The following is a 16,467-nucleotide window of genomic DNA, read 5'->3' as shown; positions in this document are numbered from 1 at the left end:
TGCAGTCATGCTGTTGGGGAGGGCATTCCAGGATTTTTACCCAGCAACAGCAAAGGAACGGCAAAGATTTTGCAAGTCAGGATGGTGATCAGCTTGGAGGGAAACCTCCAGGTGGGTGTATTTGCTGCCTTTGTCCTTCTAGATGTCAGTGGTTTTTCGTTTGGTAGGTTCTGTGAAAAGAGCCTTGGTGAGCCCCTGCAATGCATCTTGTAGATGGTGCACACTGCAGCTTTTGTGCGTTGGCGATAGAGGGAATGAATGTCTGTGGATGGCTGCAATGAGGTTAGGAGCTGAGCAGTTGTGGCGGAACCCAAACTGAATGTCAGTGGGCAGGTTATTGCTAAGCAAGTGCCATTTGATAGCGCTGTTGAACCCATCACTTTACTGTTGGTAAGAGAATAGACTGAACGCGTGGTAATTGGCAAGGCTGGATATTTCAGAATTCATAGAATCCCAGCACTACTACTTTGAGATAAGAACTTTATAAAACATAAAGATTAATTTGCCCCTTTAAACAAATGTCCCATCAATTCTGTACATTTTCTAAGGTATGTCATCTCCATTTAATTATTTATCTGCTTACTTTCTTTGTCAACACATACTCATCCTTCACTGAAGGAGCAGACTTTCTCTAAAGTTTCTACAAATACATTTCTGCAACGAGCTGCTGGCACATTGCATGAGAACAGCTTGTATATCATGAGCTCTGTGCTATTAACAGTTTGGTGTGTCAATGGTGCATCCCACTGCATCACTTAGTACTTCTCCTTTCGCTAATTTCCTAATTAGACTGGACAAATGTATAGAAACGGCACCTACGATTTTGTCACTAACCTTACCCACATCAGGTGAGAAGGGAGATTAAACATAGAACATAGAAAAATACAGCACAGAACACTATGTTGTGCCGAACTTTTGACCTAGATTAAGAACAAATTAATCTACACCCCATCATTCTACCCTAATCCATGTACCTATCCAATAGCCGCTTGAAGGTCCCTAATGTTTCCGACTCAACTAGTTGCAACATTCGATTAGCACTTCATGTTCTAACATACGCTTCGTCATCCACTAAACTTCCAAAAAAATTTGATCCAATGGTATATTAACAAGGGAAAGGGAAGGTGGTGAATTCTGTGCAATGAAAAATAGCAATATATAATGTACAAATTTTTTCAATTGAAGCTAGATTATTTGGCAAAAGAATTGCGCCTACACGACTATTCAAGCCCACAACTTTCCAGGAAAGCAGAAGGGACAGCCAGGTGTTAAAAAATAATCAGATGCAAATCTCACCAGTGTCATTTCCACAAATTAATTGCAAATAGCTGTTCAGCTTTGGGAAACGACATTACTGGAGCAATAATTTAAGTGTAAATCCAGAATCTGTTGGGAAAATAACAATGTGCAAATCAATCAAATCTGTGGCACAAAGAGATAGAGTTGCAAATTGCTGAACAATTTGTGCTGCCCTGCCTTTGGCCTTGTCAAAACAGTAGCTGGTTGCCAACTTACCCATTTTGAAGAATTTGCTGCATTTGTACTGTTAAAACAAATTAACTGCCCCACAAAGTTAGAACTGGTACCTAAAGGATGTTTTAATGGCAAAACCTTATGTTCCTGCAATGCCGATTTATTCTCTCCTCGCACAGAAGAACTGAAACTGTGCAGTCTCATTCCTGCAGGTAGTAATTTATTTCTAGAGATTATCAAAATGTAAACCAACTTTACAAAACAAACGTGTTTTTTTTCTCCCCCTCATTCAATCATTCCATCTTTAAAATTCCGAAACGCTACTTCACCAAGAGTCTTTGAATATTTTTAAGGCAGAGGCAGGTAGATTATTGAGTAACCAGCATGGGGATGAAGGGTTATGGGTGGGGGAAAGAAGAAATGTGGATTTGATGTTACAATCAAATCTTATTGAATGGCATAGCCGGCTTGAAGACCTGCTCCTTATTTGTATGCTAATCCCACTTCCTTCTTTTGTCATTCCTCTTTATTTTCTGATTTTTAAATCGTACTGGTTGAGGAGAGATTGTTGGACCTCATTGGTCACCAAGATCTGAAATGCATTGTGCTATTAAAGAAAGAGGGAGAATCTAACCAATGGGGCATGTCACAAAATGCCTTCTCTAGCAAATTCTGTGTCTTGATGTTCAAAGCAATAGGCAAACACTTTGTGCATCCATGCAATTGATCATTTGTTTGTTTTTTTAAAAGGAGCAATCCACCAACCACCCTGCACATCTTAAGAGTGCAGCCATCTGGGATGGCTACTTCCAACTAGGTGCAGAGGAACTTGCAAAGACTGGCGGGTAAAATGGACAAGCCAAGAATCAGGCAGGTTCAGAGCCTGAAATGCATGTGTCAGCAAAAGTCCAGACGGTATCGAAACTGCGTCTCATTAGCATGTTAATCAGGCTGATTAGCATTTGATGGCCCATCTTCCCCAAAACAAAGGACTGGTACTCAAGCAGCCAGGACAGTACCAGACATTTCGGCGCCACTCCCTGTTCAAGGGAAACACAAACAACGGGGTCAGTGACACGCCCAGCCATCCAGATCCCCGCCCACTTATTGGCTAAGGAATCAAACAGAGTGATCAGGGATCACCCAATTAGTAAGGCCCAAATCGAAGGACCGCCCAAAAGAGCGCAAAAACTCCCCAAGTATAAGAAGAGTTCCGCCATATGATTGCTCTCTCTTGGCCTTGGTACGCCGGTCGCGGTCATCACCAAACGTAGCAACACCAGAAGCAAGTTCAAGTTCAACGCCCGCTACCAGAAGGATGAGCCCAGCTGAGCAGCAGCTACTCCTTCGAACCAGAGAGATCCAGAGTTGAACAGCGGCCACTGTTTTCTGACCTAAGCCGGGTGCCCAAAGTTAAGTACAGGTTGTCTTAGCTGATAGGTGTCGTTAACTAGTAGTGTTTATGTTGCATGACTAGCTGTGTGTAAATAAAGTATCCTTGAACTAACTAACTGAACTGGTGTTTGGCTCTCTGATCGATAGCCGGTTGAAACTTGTGGTGGTATCATTCGATACCTGGCGACTCTAAGCATTCGGACATAGATAACATAGAAAGAAGGCAAATTCACTGATTGCCCTAATTGGAAAAGAGCCAGAGAAAACCGAGTAGTTAAAGAAACCAGCAACAGTTATTGGCGACATCCGATGGGATTCAATCCAGAAGTGACCGTGTCACTCCGAGAGAACCCACAAAAGCATTTGAATTAGAAGCCAAATTGGCAAAGTAAGAGACGCCACAAGCTAAACCAGTAACGATCAAACCTCCAGAATTCGGAAGTCTGTAATTTGCAAGCGTACTAACAAAGGGATATACGGTAACCTCGATAGATTTTGTTGCGTGAAACTTTCGGGAGATGCGTAAACCGGAAAATAGCTTGAGCCGTACCCGTGTTTGCACCACCGCTTTATTCTCCCTCAGCTAGTTCCAAATTTCCGGTAAGAGACAGAAGTATGTGTAGGGATGGCCATGAAGGCAATGGAACGCCTTATGCATCCACAAGAGCCCGAGGTCGCAGCGACCAACAGATTAGAACAGTGTCCCGTATGGGAAGAGGAGATCAGGGAGTACCTAAAGGGGAAAGGATGGCCACTATGGCCTGAGTTTTGCGCGAATGAAGAGACAGGTCCTGGCAGCATAGGACAGACTTGGTGGGACAGCCTTACCGAGATCCATGAGAAGAGTGTGACTAAGGTTCGTAAGCCGATGGCAATCGTGTCCTGTCTGGCACAATTGCGAGGCACAGAGGAGGTCGTGAGGACGCTCCGGAAGCAGCTAGAGGAGAAGGAGAAAAGTAGAGAGGGAGATTTAAGTGAATGCGAGAAATTAAATGTACAGCTCCGGGAGCAGTTAGCAGCGAAGGACAAGGAAATGGATGATGTCAAGAGGGCACATCAATTCTGTCTCACCCACCTTAGCAGCTTCCAAATCCAATATGATAAGGCCTCTTACCTGCTGTACTGGTAAGAGAAGAGACAGAGAATCAGGTACAGCAGCTAAAGAAATAGTGCAAGGACCTGAAGGCAGCCCTCAGAGCACTCCACAGTTCTACCACGGAACAGAGACAGAGTTCGCTGGACCATGCCAAATGCAGGCAGCAAATTGCAAGGTTGCAATCCCTGCTATCAGTTCAAAATGGATTTAGAGACACCTTTGGCCCACAGCTAGACCAGGAAGACGGCCCCGATTGGCAGGAACTCAGTGAAATGGCCCAACGGTACGCAAGAGAGACCGAGAATCAAAATAGAGCCCCCCAGGCCCTGAAAAGAAAAGCACCCGTACCACCGACTGCACAGGCAGCACCAAACCAATGAACCCCATTACCACGCAGCGCAGGGTTACCATGGAAGGCCAACCCGATTTTGTGTACACCACCCCATTATTGATCACTCAGTTACGAGATGCCCACGAAAAGATAGATACTTTCCACCCCACATCAGACCCATATCACTTTTTCGAGTTAGTGAAACAACAAACCCTCATGTATGGTTTAGACGAGCCGGAGCAGGTCAAGCTCATAGTTATGTGCTTGGACCCCTCAGTTAGTTCAGTCCTTCCCGACCCACAAAATGTAAGAGGAGGTAGCCTCCACAAAATGAAAACAGCCATTTTAGACGCCATAGGATATAACTGAGGAGACCCGGTAGACGGACTCAACCAGTGCAGGCAGAAAAAAGGAGAGCATCCAACAGCGTTTGCTGGACGCCTTTGGATCCATTTTACTGCGGTATTTGGTGAGTTAGCCCGCATCCATTTATCAGCAGATAATACGGCCAAATGGACCCGTACGTTAGTGTCCCATGCCACAGAGGCAGGACAGAAGGCATGCGGCAGTTATGACCCCTCAGACCCAGCACACAATAAAGTGTGGGTTCTGAAACGATTGTCCAGAGCTTGGGAACAGTCCGTTCAGAAAAAGACAGAGCATGAGAGAGTAGAGGCCACAATGAATCCAGTAAGGGCACATCAAGATCCCGCATGTGTAAACAAAGGCAGAGGTACAGCGCAGCACCCCAAGACACAGGAATGCTATAATTGCGGACAGAAAGGACATTACGCCCGAGAATGTCAAGCCCCCCCCCCCCCCGAAGCAGCAAAGGAATCAGCACCCAAACGCCCCCCCCCGCCAGAAACAATACCCGACCCATTCACAGCGTTAGCACCCGACCAGATAATTCGGCCACGAATGGCACTGTTTGACGGTGTTCGGGCTCCCCAACTTGGATCTGCAATACCCTTTGGGATAAGTCCGTAAGGCCAGTAGTTGCAGGCACAGTCCTGGGATACCCCGTAGAGTTCCTATGGGACACAGGAGGGTCCCGAACCACGTTAAACTCCTCCATCATATTCCAGAAAGAGATATGGCGCACTACAGATACCATTACCCTCAGTGACTTTACAGGTCACCTCCAGCAGTGACACATCACAGCCCCTGTAGACATACAGCTCGGTAATATTAGGACAAAACATTTGGTTGTTTTCGTAGATTTGCCCCAGGCAGCAGAACACATCCTCGGCATCGATTTCATGAGCGCACACAACCTTTCATTCGACCCAGTCAACCGATGCATATGGAAAATGGCTAGAGCAGCACGAGCCCCCACCACGTTCACAGTAGATTATGCCCGTAGAATCAGCACAGGAGTGTACTGGTTTGATCCACAAACCATTACCACAGACAAAGCGGTTAGAGGGGTCTTGAACAGACATAAGACAGCATTTGCCCAGCACAAGCACGACTGCAGCAAAATCCCAGGTGTAGTAAACATTAAAAATCCCAGGTGTAGTAAACCTGTAAACATTACAGGTCCTGATCCCAAGCCCCAGAAACAGTATGGCTTCCCCCAGCAAGCCGAGGGAGAGATAGCCAAGGTAATTCAAAGTTTATTGAATCAAGGCGTGATTCGACCCGTTGCATTGACAAATAATGCCCCGATTTGGCCAGTAAGAAAACCCGATGGATCATTGCGACTGACCATCGATGACAGAGAATTGAATAAAGTGACTCCCCTAGCAGCCCCCAACGTTACCACAAGTCCCGAGACCATGTTGAGACAGGGACTCCAGTTGAAATTTTTTTTTCAGTATTAGACATCAGTAATGGCTTTTGGTCCATAGCACTGCATGCCAGTATAAATTTGCATTTACCTTCCAGGGGCAGCAGTACATGTGGACGTGCCTTCCACAACTCCCACTCCATTTTTCACAGACAATTGGCAAACGGATTATCTAAATTTTCCCACTTGTTCAGTATGTGGACGACTTTCTCCTACAGACTGACACCAAGGAAGAGCACAGCTCGCTTATTTCTGAATTATTAGAACTCCTTACAATGATTGGATGCAAAATTAACCCCAAGAAAGCCCAAATCCTTCAGGAAAAGGTCACATATTTAGGTGCAGTCATCACGCTTGGGAAGCGTGAAATAGAACTCAAACGCATTGATTCCATTGTAAATTTGCCCTTGCGCCAAAATGTTACAGCACTCCGGTCATTTTTAGGACTGGTTGGATATTGTCGGAACCATACTGACGGATTCGCCACAAAAGCAGCCCCATTTTCCGAGCTACTAAAGGAACAGGCCCCATGGAAATGGCTTCCACTGCACACGGATGCCGTGGATGCATCGAAACGTGCCCTGAGCACAGCCCCCGCTTTGCAAGCTCCAGAACCCCACTCCCCATACGCAATAGAGGTGGCGACCACAGATCGCTCCCTTTTGGCCGTTCTCCTGCAGGAAAGGCACGATCGTCTAGGACCCCTAGCCTATGCCTCACGAGTCTTAGATCCGGTCGTACAAGGATTTTCAGCCTGCGAGAGGCACCTGTTAGCAGTTTTCTGGGCGGTACAGTACTTCTCGTACATAACCGGACTCAACCCAGTAACCATTTTAACCGAGCACACCCCGACACTGCTTTTATTGGACGGCAGACTAAAGGACGGCACAGTAAGCCAAATTCAAACAGCGCGACGGACCCTACTCCTACAGGGACGTGACATCACTGTAAAACGGACAAAAACGCACACGTTTTTGGCCGATAATTTGCATTATTCAGGGACCCCACGAGTGCGAGATCATAGCCCCCAAGCACACCACAGGACCCTTTGTTCCCAAGTCGGTACCAAGAAAGACGGGTATTGGACCCCAGCCCACAGACAAAGCACTGAGAATTTATGTAGATGGCTCCTCCACAGTCCTTCAGGGAAAAAGAATAACAGGCTGTGGCATTTATGTAGAGGATGCGCAGGGACGCGCTTTAGAAGAGATAGCTTTTTTAGGACTTCCGGGTCGCGGCGATGCGGAGCTAAGCCGCGCGAGTCGGCAGCTCCCGCAGAAACGGACTTTTGGGCCCGCTAACGGAGCCCCAACGGACCTGTAAAAAAAAAAAAAAAACCCAACCCGTGGGGAAGAACGGAGGAAGCCCCTTACAGCCCTGCATGGACCGGACCCGCAGTGAAACGGCAAGGAAAGCGGCCCTGGAGCAGCGGGAGAAGAAAGATGAAAAAAACAAAATGGCGGCGCCCACAGACAGAGAGGAGATGAAAGAGTTCATCAAGTGCTGCTTCGAGGAGCTGCGTAAGGAGATGGTGGCGCCTATACTGGCAATGGTGGAAAAACTTGGAGCAACCCAGAAAGCCCAAGAGGTGAAGATTCAGGAGATCCAGGAAAAAGTGAGTGAGAACGGCGACGGGCTTGTGGGCCTGGCGGAGAGAGTGGAGCGGCACAAGGCGCTGCACAGGACGTGGACGGGAAGACTCGAAGACCTGGAGAACAGATCAAGGAGAAACAACTTGAGGATCCTGGGTCTCCCAGAAGGAATGGAGGGGGCCGATGCCGCGGCATATGTGGGCACAATGATCGGGACGCTGATGGGTGTGGAGGCCCCCCCCGAGATTGCTGGAGCTGGATGGGGCGCACCGAGTGCTAGCGAGGAAGCCCAATGCAAAAGAGCCGCCAAGGGCGATGGTGGTGAGATTTCACCGGTTTACGGACAGAGAGAGGGTCCAGAAATGGGCCAAGAAGGAACGGAGCAGCAAGTGGGACAATGCGGAGATCAGAATATACCCGGACTGGAGCGCGGAGGTCGCTAAGCGGAGAGCGGGTTTCAACCGGGCCAAAGCGGTGCTGCAGCGGAAAGGGGTGAAATTTGGAATGCTGCAGCCAGCGCGACTGTGGGTTACACATAATGGCCAACACCACTACTTCGAAACGCCCGAAGAGGCGTGGACCTTTATATTAGCTGAAAAATTGGACTCTAATTGAGGGTTTGTGGGGGAGGGGGGTGTTTGAGAGGTGAAATATGATGTTTGTTGTACATAGGGGTCAACCACGCGCAGGAAAGGATATATGGGCTGGGGGAGAGGGACAAGGCCATGACAGGAGCAGCGCCATGGGGGGCGGGGCAGGCTTTGGGAAGCACGGGGTTTTTCCCGCGCGCAGCAAAAAAATAAATAAAACGGGCGGGAAGGGGACAAAGGAATGTACATTGATTGGGAGAGTCCCACACGGGGGGGTTAAAGGGATGGCAGGGGAAGCCGGGGTCAGCTGACTTACGGGAGGGATATGGGGGGAGCAAAAAAGCTAGATGGGGATCTAGCGGGGGGGGGTGGGGGGTGGAGAGAAGAGGAGGGAGGTGGGGAGAGGGGGGGGGGGGGGGGGAAGGGTTGCTGCTGCACTGGCCGAAGGAGAACGGGACACAGAAGAGGTGGCTGGGACGGGGGTCCCCCAGCTGGGGGACTGGAGAGTGAGGGACAAGGGACTGGCCCAGAAAAGGAGATGGATAGTCGGCGGGGGTGAGAGTCCCTCCAATCCGGCTGATAACGTGGAACGTGAGGGGCTTGAATGGGCCGGTGAAGTGGGCTCGAGTGTTCGCGCACTTGAAGGGATTGAAGGCAGATGTGGCAATGCTCCAAGAGACACACCTGAAGGTGGCGGACCAGGTCAGGTTAAGAAAGGGATGGGTAGGACAGGTATTTCAATCGGGATTGGACGCAAAAAATAGAGGGGTGGAAATTCTGGTGGGGAAGCATGTGTCATTTGAGGCCAAGACTATCGTAGCGGATAATGGAGGGAGATATGTGATGGTGAGCGGTAGGTTGCAAGGGACGTGGGTGGTGTTGGTAAATGTATACGCCCCCGAACTGGGATGATGCAGGATTCATGAAGCGCATGTTGGGGCGCATTCCGGACCTGGAGATAGGAGGACTAATAATGGGAGGGGGCTTCAATACGGTGCTGGACCCAGCACTGGACCGCTCCAGATTAAGGACGGGAAGGAGGCCGGCGGCGGCCAAGGTACTTAGGGGGTTTATGGATCAGATGAGGGGAGTGGACCCATGGAGGTTTGCAAGACCGCAGGCCAGGGAATTTTCTTTTTTCTCCCACGTGCATAAGGCTTACTCCCGGATAGATTTCTTTGTTCTGGGCAGGGCGCTCATCCCGAGAGTGGGGGGAACGGAGTATTCAGCCATAGCCGTTTCGGACCATGCCCCGCACTGGGTAGAACTGGAGCTGGGAAGGAGAGGGACCAACGCCCGCTGTGGCGGCTGGATGTGGGACTGCTGGCCGATGAGGTGGTGTGTGGGAAGGTGAGGGGGTGTATTGAAAGGTACTTGGAGGCCAACGACAACGGGGAGGTGCGAGTGGGGGTGGTATGGGAGGCGTTGAAGGTGGTAATCAGGGGAGAGCTGATCTCCATCAGGGCTCATAGGGAGAAGATAGAGGGAATGGAAAGGGAGAGGTTAGTGGGGGAGATCTTGCGGGTGGACAGGAGATACGCAGAGGCCCCGGAGGAAAGATTACTTGGGGAAAGGCGACGGCTCCAGACGGAGTTTGACCTGCTGACCACGGGCAAGGCAGAGGCACAGTGGAGGAAGGCGCAAGGGGCGACTTACGAGTACGGGGAAAAGGCTAGTCGGATGCTGGCGCACCAGCTCCATAAGAGGGCGGCAGCGAGGGAAATAGGGGGAATCAAAGATGGAAGGGGAGCCACGGTACGAAGTGCAACGAAAATAAATAAGGTATTTAAGGACTTTAATGAAGAGCTGTACAGATCCCAGCCCCCAGGGGGGGCAAGGGGGGATGAGGCGATTCCTGGACCAGCTGGGGTTCCCGAGGGTGGAGGAGCAGGAGGCGGTTGGTTTGGGGGCACCAATTGGGCTGGAGGAGCTGAGTAAGGGTTTGGGGAGCATGCAGGCGGGGAAGGCCCCGGGGCCGGGCGGGTTCCCGGTGGAATTCTACAGAAAATATGTGGACCTGCTGGCCCCGCTACTAGTGAGGACCTTCAACGAGGCAAGAGAGTAGGGAACCCTGCCCCAGACAATGTCGGAGGCGACAATCTCCCTGATCCTAAAGCGAGACAAGGATCCACTGCAATGTGGATCGTACAGGCAGATTTCGCTCCTCAATGTGGGTGCTAAGCTATTGGCGAAGGTACTGGCCACTAGGATTGAGGACTGTGTCCCGGGGGTGATTCACGAGGACCAAACGGGATTCGTAAAGGGCAGGCGGTTAAATACCAATGTGCGGCGGCTCTTAAACGTGATAACGATGACATCGGAGGAGGGAGAGGCGGAGATAGTGGCAGCTATGGACGCGGAAAAAGCCTTTGACCGAGTAGAGTGGGAGTACCTCTGGGAGGTATTGCGCAGGTTTGGGTTCGGGGGAGGGTTTATTAGATGGGTTAAGCTCCTTTACGGTGCCCCGGTGGCGAGCGTAGTGACAAACCAGCGGAGGTCAGAGTACTTTCGGCTGTACCGAGGGACGAGACAGGGGTGCCCCCTGTCCCCCCTGTTGTTTGCATTGGCGATCGAACCCTTGGCCATATCACTTAGGGAGTCTCAGAAATGGAGGGGGATAGTCCGCAGGGGAGAGGAGCATCAGGTATCGCTACAGGGATGGTGCAGGCAGGAGGGATTCAGATTTCTGGATAACTGGGGCTCTTTCTGGGGAAGGTGGGACCTCTACAGACAGGATGGTCTACATCTGAACCTGAGGGGCACAAATATCCTGGGGGGGAGATTTGTTAGTGCTCTTTGGGGGGGTTTAAACTAATGCAGCAGGAGCATGGGAACCTGGATTGTAGTTTTAGGGTAAGGGAGAATGAGAGTATAGAGGTTAGGAGCACAGATTTGACGTCGCAGGAGGGGGCCAGTGTTCAGGTAGGTGGTTTGAAGTGTGTCTACTTCAATGCCAGGAGTATACAAAATAAGGTAGGGGAACTGGCAGCATGGGTTGGTACCTGGGACTTCGATGTTGTGGCCATTTCGGAGACATGGATAGAGCAGGGACAGGAATGGATGTTGCAGGTTCCGGGGTTTAGGTGTTTTAGTAAGCTCAGAGAAGGAGGCAAAAGAGGGGGAGGTGTGGCGCTGCTAGTCAAGAGCAGTATTACGGTGGCGGAGAGGATGCTAGATGGGGACTCTTCTTCCGAGGTAGTATGGGCTGAAGTTAGAAACAGGAAAGGAGAGGTCACCCTGTTGGGAGTTTTTTTATAGGCCTCCAAATAGTTCTAGGGATGTAGAGGAAAGGATGGCGAAGATGATTCTGGATAAGAGCGAAAGTAACAGGGTAGTTATTATGGGAGACTTTAACTTTCCAAATATTGACTGGAAAAGATATAGTTTGAGTACAATAGATGGGTCGTTTTTTGTACAGGGTGTGCAGGAGGGTTTCCTGAAACAATATGTTGACAGGCCAACAAGAGGCGAGGCCACGTTGGATTTGGTTTTGGGTAATGAACCAGGCCAGGTGTTGGATTTGGAGGTAGGAGAGCACTTTGGGGACAGTGACCACAATTCGGTGACGTTTACGTTAATGATGGAAAGGGATAAGTATACACCGCAGGGCAAGAGTTATAGCTGGGGGAAGGGCAATTATGATGCCATTAGACGTGACTTGGGGGGGGGGGGGGGGGATAAGGTGGAGAAGTAGGCTGCAAGTGTTGGGCACACTGGATAAGTGGGGCTTGTTCAAGGATCAGCTACTGCGTGTTCTTGATAAGTATGTACCGGTCAGGCAGGGAGGAAGGCGTCGAGCGAGGGAACCGTGGTTTACCAAGGAAGTGGAATCTCTTGTTAAGAGGAAGAAGGAGGCCTATGTGAAGATGAGGTGTTAAGTTTCAGTTGGGGCGATGGATAGTTACAAGGTAGCGAGGAAGGATCTAAAGAGAGAGCTAAGACGAGCAAGGAGGGGACATGAGAAGTATTTGGCAGGAAGGATCAAGGAAAACCCAAAAGCTTTCTATAGGTATGTCAGGAATAAGCGAATGACTAGGGAAAGAGTAGGACCAGTCAAGGACAGGGATGGGAAATTGTGTGTGGAGTCTGACGAGATAGGCGAGATACTAAATGAATGTTTTTCGTCAGTATTCACTCAGGAAAAAGATAATGTTGTGGAGGAGAATGCTGAGCACCAGGCTAATAGAATAGATGGCATTGAGGTACGTAGGGAAGAGGTGTTGGCAATTCTGGACAGGCTTAAAATAGATAAGTCCCCGGGACCTGATGGGATTTATCCTAGGATTCTCTGGGAGGCCAGGGAAGAGATTGCTGGACCTTTGGCTTTGATTTTTATGTCATCATTGGCTACAGGAATAGTGCCAGAGGACTGGAGGACAGCAAATGTGGTCCCTTTGTTCAAAAAGGGGAGCAGAGACAACCCCGGCAACTATAGACCAGTGAGCCTCACGTCTGTAGTGGGTAAAGTCTTGGAGGGGATTATAAGAGACAAGATTTATAATCATCTAGATAGGAATAATATGATCAGGGATAGTCAGCATGGCTTTGTGAAAGGTAGGTCATGCCTCACAAACCTTATTAAGTTCTTTGAGAAGGTGACTGAACAGGTAGATGAGGGTAGAGCAGTTGATGTGGTGTATATGGATTTCAGCAAAGCGTTTGATAAGGTTCCCCACGGTAGGCTATTGCAGAAAATACGGTGGCTGGGGATTGAGGGTGATTTAGAGATGTGGATCAGAAATTGGCTAGCTGAAAGAAGACAGAGGGTGGTGGTTGATGGGAAATGTTCAGAATGGAGTTCTGTCACAAGTGGAGTACCACAAGGATCTGTTCTGGGGCCGTTGCTGTTTGTCATTTTTATCAATGACCTAGAGGAAGGCGCAGAAGGGTGGGTGAGTAAATTTGCAGACGATACTAAAGTCGGTGGTGTTGTCGATAGTGTGGAAGGATGTAGCAGGTTACAGAGGGATATAGATAAGCTGCAGAGCTGGGCTGAGAGGTGGCAAATGGAGTTTAATGTAGAGAAGTGTGAGGTGATTCACTTTGGAAGGAATAACAGGAATGCGGAATATTTGGCTAATGGTAAAGTTCTTGAAAGTGTGGATGAGCAGAGGGATCTAGGTGTCCATGTACATAGATCCCTGAAAGTTGCCACCCAGGTTGATAGGGTTGTGAAGAAGGCCTATGGAGTGTTGGCCTTTATTGGTAGAGGGATTGAGTTCCGGAGTCGGGAGGTCATGTTGCAGCTGTACAGAACTCTGGTACGGCCGCATTTGGAGTATTGCGTACAGTTCTGGTCACCGCATTACAGGAAGGATGTGGAGGCTTTGGAGCGGGTGCAGAGGAGATTTACCAGGATGATGCCTGGTATGGAGGGAAAATCTTATGAGGAAAGGCTGATGGACTTGAGATTGTTTTCGTTGGAGAGAAGGTCAAGAGGAGACTTAATAGAGGCATACAAAATGATCAGGGGGTTAGATAGGGTGGACAGTGAGAGCCTTCTCCCGCAGATGGAAATGGCTGGCACGAGGGGACATAGCTTTAAACTGAGGGGTAATAGATATAGGTCAGAGGTAGGTTCTTTACGCAAAGAGTAGTGAGGCCGTGGAATGCCCTACCTGCTACAGTAGTGAACTCGCCAACATTGAGGGCATTTAAAAGTTTATTGGATAAACATATGGATGATAATGGCATAGTGTAGGTTAGATGGCTTTTGTTTCGGTGCAACATCGTGGGCCGAAGGGCCTGTATTGCGCTGTATTGTTCTATGTTCTATATGCGGATGACCTGCTACTGTACGTGGCGGACCCAATGGAGGGGATGGTGGAGGTCATGCAGACTCTGAAGGAGTTTGGAGAGTTTTCGGGCTACAAGCTTAATGTAGAGAAGAGTGAGCTTTTTGTATTACAGGCAGGGGACCAAGAAAGAGGGATAGGGGACCTGCCGCTGAGGATGGCGGAGAGGAGTTTTCGGTATCTGGGGATCCAGATAGCCAGAAGTTGGGGGGCCCTACATAAATTGAATTTGACGAGGGTGGTGGAGCAAATGGAGGAGGATTTTAAAAGATGGGACATGCTCCCGCTCTCGTTGGCGGGTAGGGTGCAGTCGGTCAAAATGGTGGTCCTTCCGATGTTTTTGTTCGTGTTTCAGTGCCTCCCCATCGTGATCACCAAGGGCTTTTTCAAGAGAGTAGGTAGGAGTATTATGGGGTATGTGTGGGCAAATAAGACCCCAAGGGTTAGGAGAGGGTTCTTGGAACGCAGCAGGGACCGAGGAGGGTTGGCTTTGCCAAACCTAGAGAGTTACTACTGGGCAGCAAATGTGGCGATGATCCGTAAGTGGGTTATGGAGGGAGAGGGGGCGGCATGGAAGAGGATGGAGATGGCGTCCTGCAAAGGAACGAGCCTGGGGGCGTTGGTAATGGCACCGCTGCCGCTCTCGCCGACAAAATACACCACAAGCCCGGTGGTGGCGGCAACATTAAAGATCTGGGGCCAGTGGAGAAGACACAGGGGTGCAATGGGAGCATCAGTGTGGTCCCCGATCAGGGGTAACCACCGGTTTGTCCCGGGGAAGATGGACGGTGGGGTTCCAAGGCTGGCATCGGGCGGGGATAAGGAGAATGGGGGACCTGTTCATTGACGGGACGTTTGCGAGCCTAGGGGCACTGGAGGAGAAGTTTGAGTTACCCCCAGGAAATGCCTTTAGATATATGCAGGTGAGGGCTTTTGGGAGGCGACAGGTGAGGGAATTCCCATTGCTCCCGGCACAAGAAGTTCAAGATAGGGTGATCTCGGGGGTATGGGTCGGGGAGGGCAAGGTATCAGAAATATACCAAGAGATGAAAGAAGAGGGGGAAGCGCTAGTAGAAGAACTGAAAGGTAAATGGGAGGAGGAGCTGGGGGAGGAGATTGAGGAAGGGCTATGGGCCGACGCCCTGGGTAGGGTTAATACCTCTTCCTCGTGTGCCAGGCTCAGTCTGATACAATTTAAGCTGGTTCACAGAGCGCATTTGACGAGGGCGAGGCTGAGTAGGTTCTTTGGGGTAGAGGATAGATGTGGAAGGTGCTCAGGGAGCCCGGCGAACCATGTCCATGTGTTTTGGTCATGCCCGGCATTGGAGGGGTTCTGGAGAGGAGTGGCGGGAGTAATATCCCAGGTGGTGAAAGTCCAGGTCAAGCCAAGCTGGGGGCTAGCAATATTTGGAGTAGTGGATGAGCTGGGAGTGTAGGAGGCGAAAGAGGCCGGAATTCTGGCCTTTGCGTCCCTAGTAGCCCGGCGAAGGGTCTTGCTATTGTGGAAGGAGGCGAAGCCCCCTAGCCTGGAGGCCTGGGTTAATGACATGGCGGGGTTCATAAAATTGGAGAGAATTAAGTTTGCTTTGAGAGGGTCTGCACAGGGGTTTTACAGGCGGTGGCAACCGTTCCTAGATTATCTCGCGGAGTGTTAGAAGAAGGTCGATCAGCAGCAGCAGCAACCCTGGGGGGGGGGAAGAGGGGGGAACGAGAGACTGTCTGAGGGGATGGACGAGTGGGAGATAGCATGGAGGGTGGGGGGGAAATGGTACGCGCGGCCAAGAGCCAGTGTATAAAGCTATGTAAATATACCATCTTGCCTTGTATATATCTTGCTCAGGGAGAATTTGCGTTATTTTGTTACGGGGGGGGGGGGGGGGGGGGTATTGTTTGTAAGGGGAAAAAATTGTGTTGTTAAAAAACCTTAATAAAAATATTTAAAAAAAAAGAAGAGATAGCTTTAAAGTTGCCTGGACACTTAGGTTCGCAGGCAGCCGAGTTAGCGGCCATTGCTTACATTGTTCAGCGCCCCGATTCATTCCCGACTCCTGCAGACATATATTCGGACAGTTTGTATGTCTGCAACAGCCTCACGGAATTCCTATCGCTGTGGGAATCGAGAGGATTTATTTCCGCGGACGGAAAACCTCTACCCTCCGCCCCACTGCTCAAACATGTCCTTCAGACAGCTAAAGGCAGAAAATACGGCATTGTCAAAGTGAGAAGCCACCATCGTTCCTCCCTGGCCAGTAATGTGAAAGCTGACGCCCTAGCGAAGGCAGGCTCACAACATGGCCACTTTTGGCAACTCCCCCACCCCCCCTCCCCCAACCCCCCCCAAAGAGTGCCCCAGTACATGCACTTCAGGTCTCACAGACCAACATCCAAGACCTAGCCCAGGCA

At 49.9% G+C, this 16,467-nt stretch overlaps 1 protein-coding gene across 1 annotated transcript in view; it reads right to left on the bottom strand.

Annotated features, from left to right (window-relative positions):
• The window catches only part of rragca (Ras-related GTP binding Ca), a 72,608-nt gene that overhangs the window by 23,509 nt on the left and 32,632 nt on the right, over positions 1 to 16,467 (bottom strand). The gene's annotated exons all lie outside the window — the stretch shown is intronic.

Source organism: Scyliorhinus torazame, chromosome 1, assembly GCF_047496885.1.
Source record: "Scyliorhinus torazame isolate Kashiwa2021f chromosome 1, sScyTor2.1, whole genome shotgun sequence".
Classification (NCBI taxonomy): domain Eukaryota; kingdom Metazoa; phylum Chordata; class Chondrichthyes; order Carcharhiniformes; family Scyliorhinidae; genus Scyliorhinus; species Scyliorhinus torazame.
This window is presented reverse-complemented; position numbering and strand designations above follow the sequence as displayed.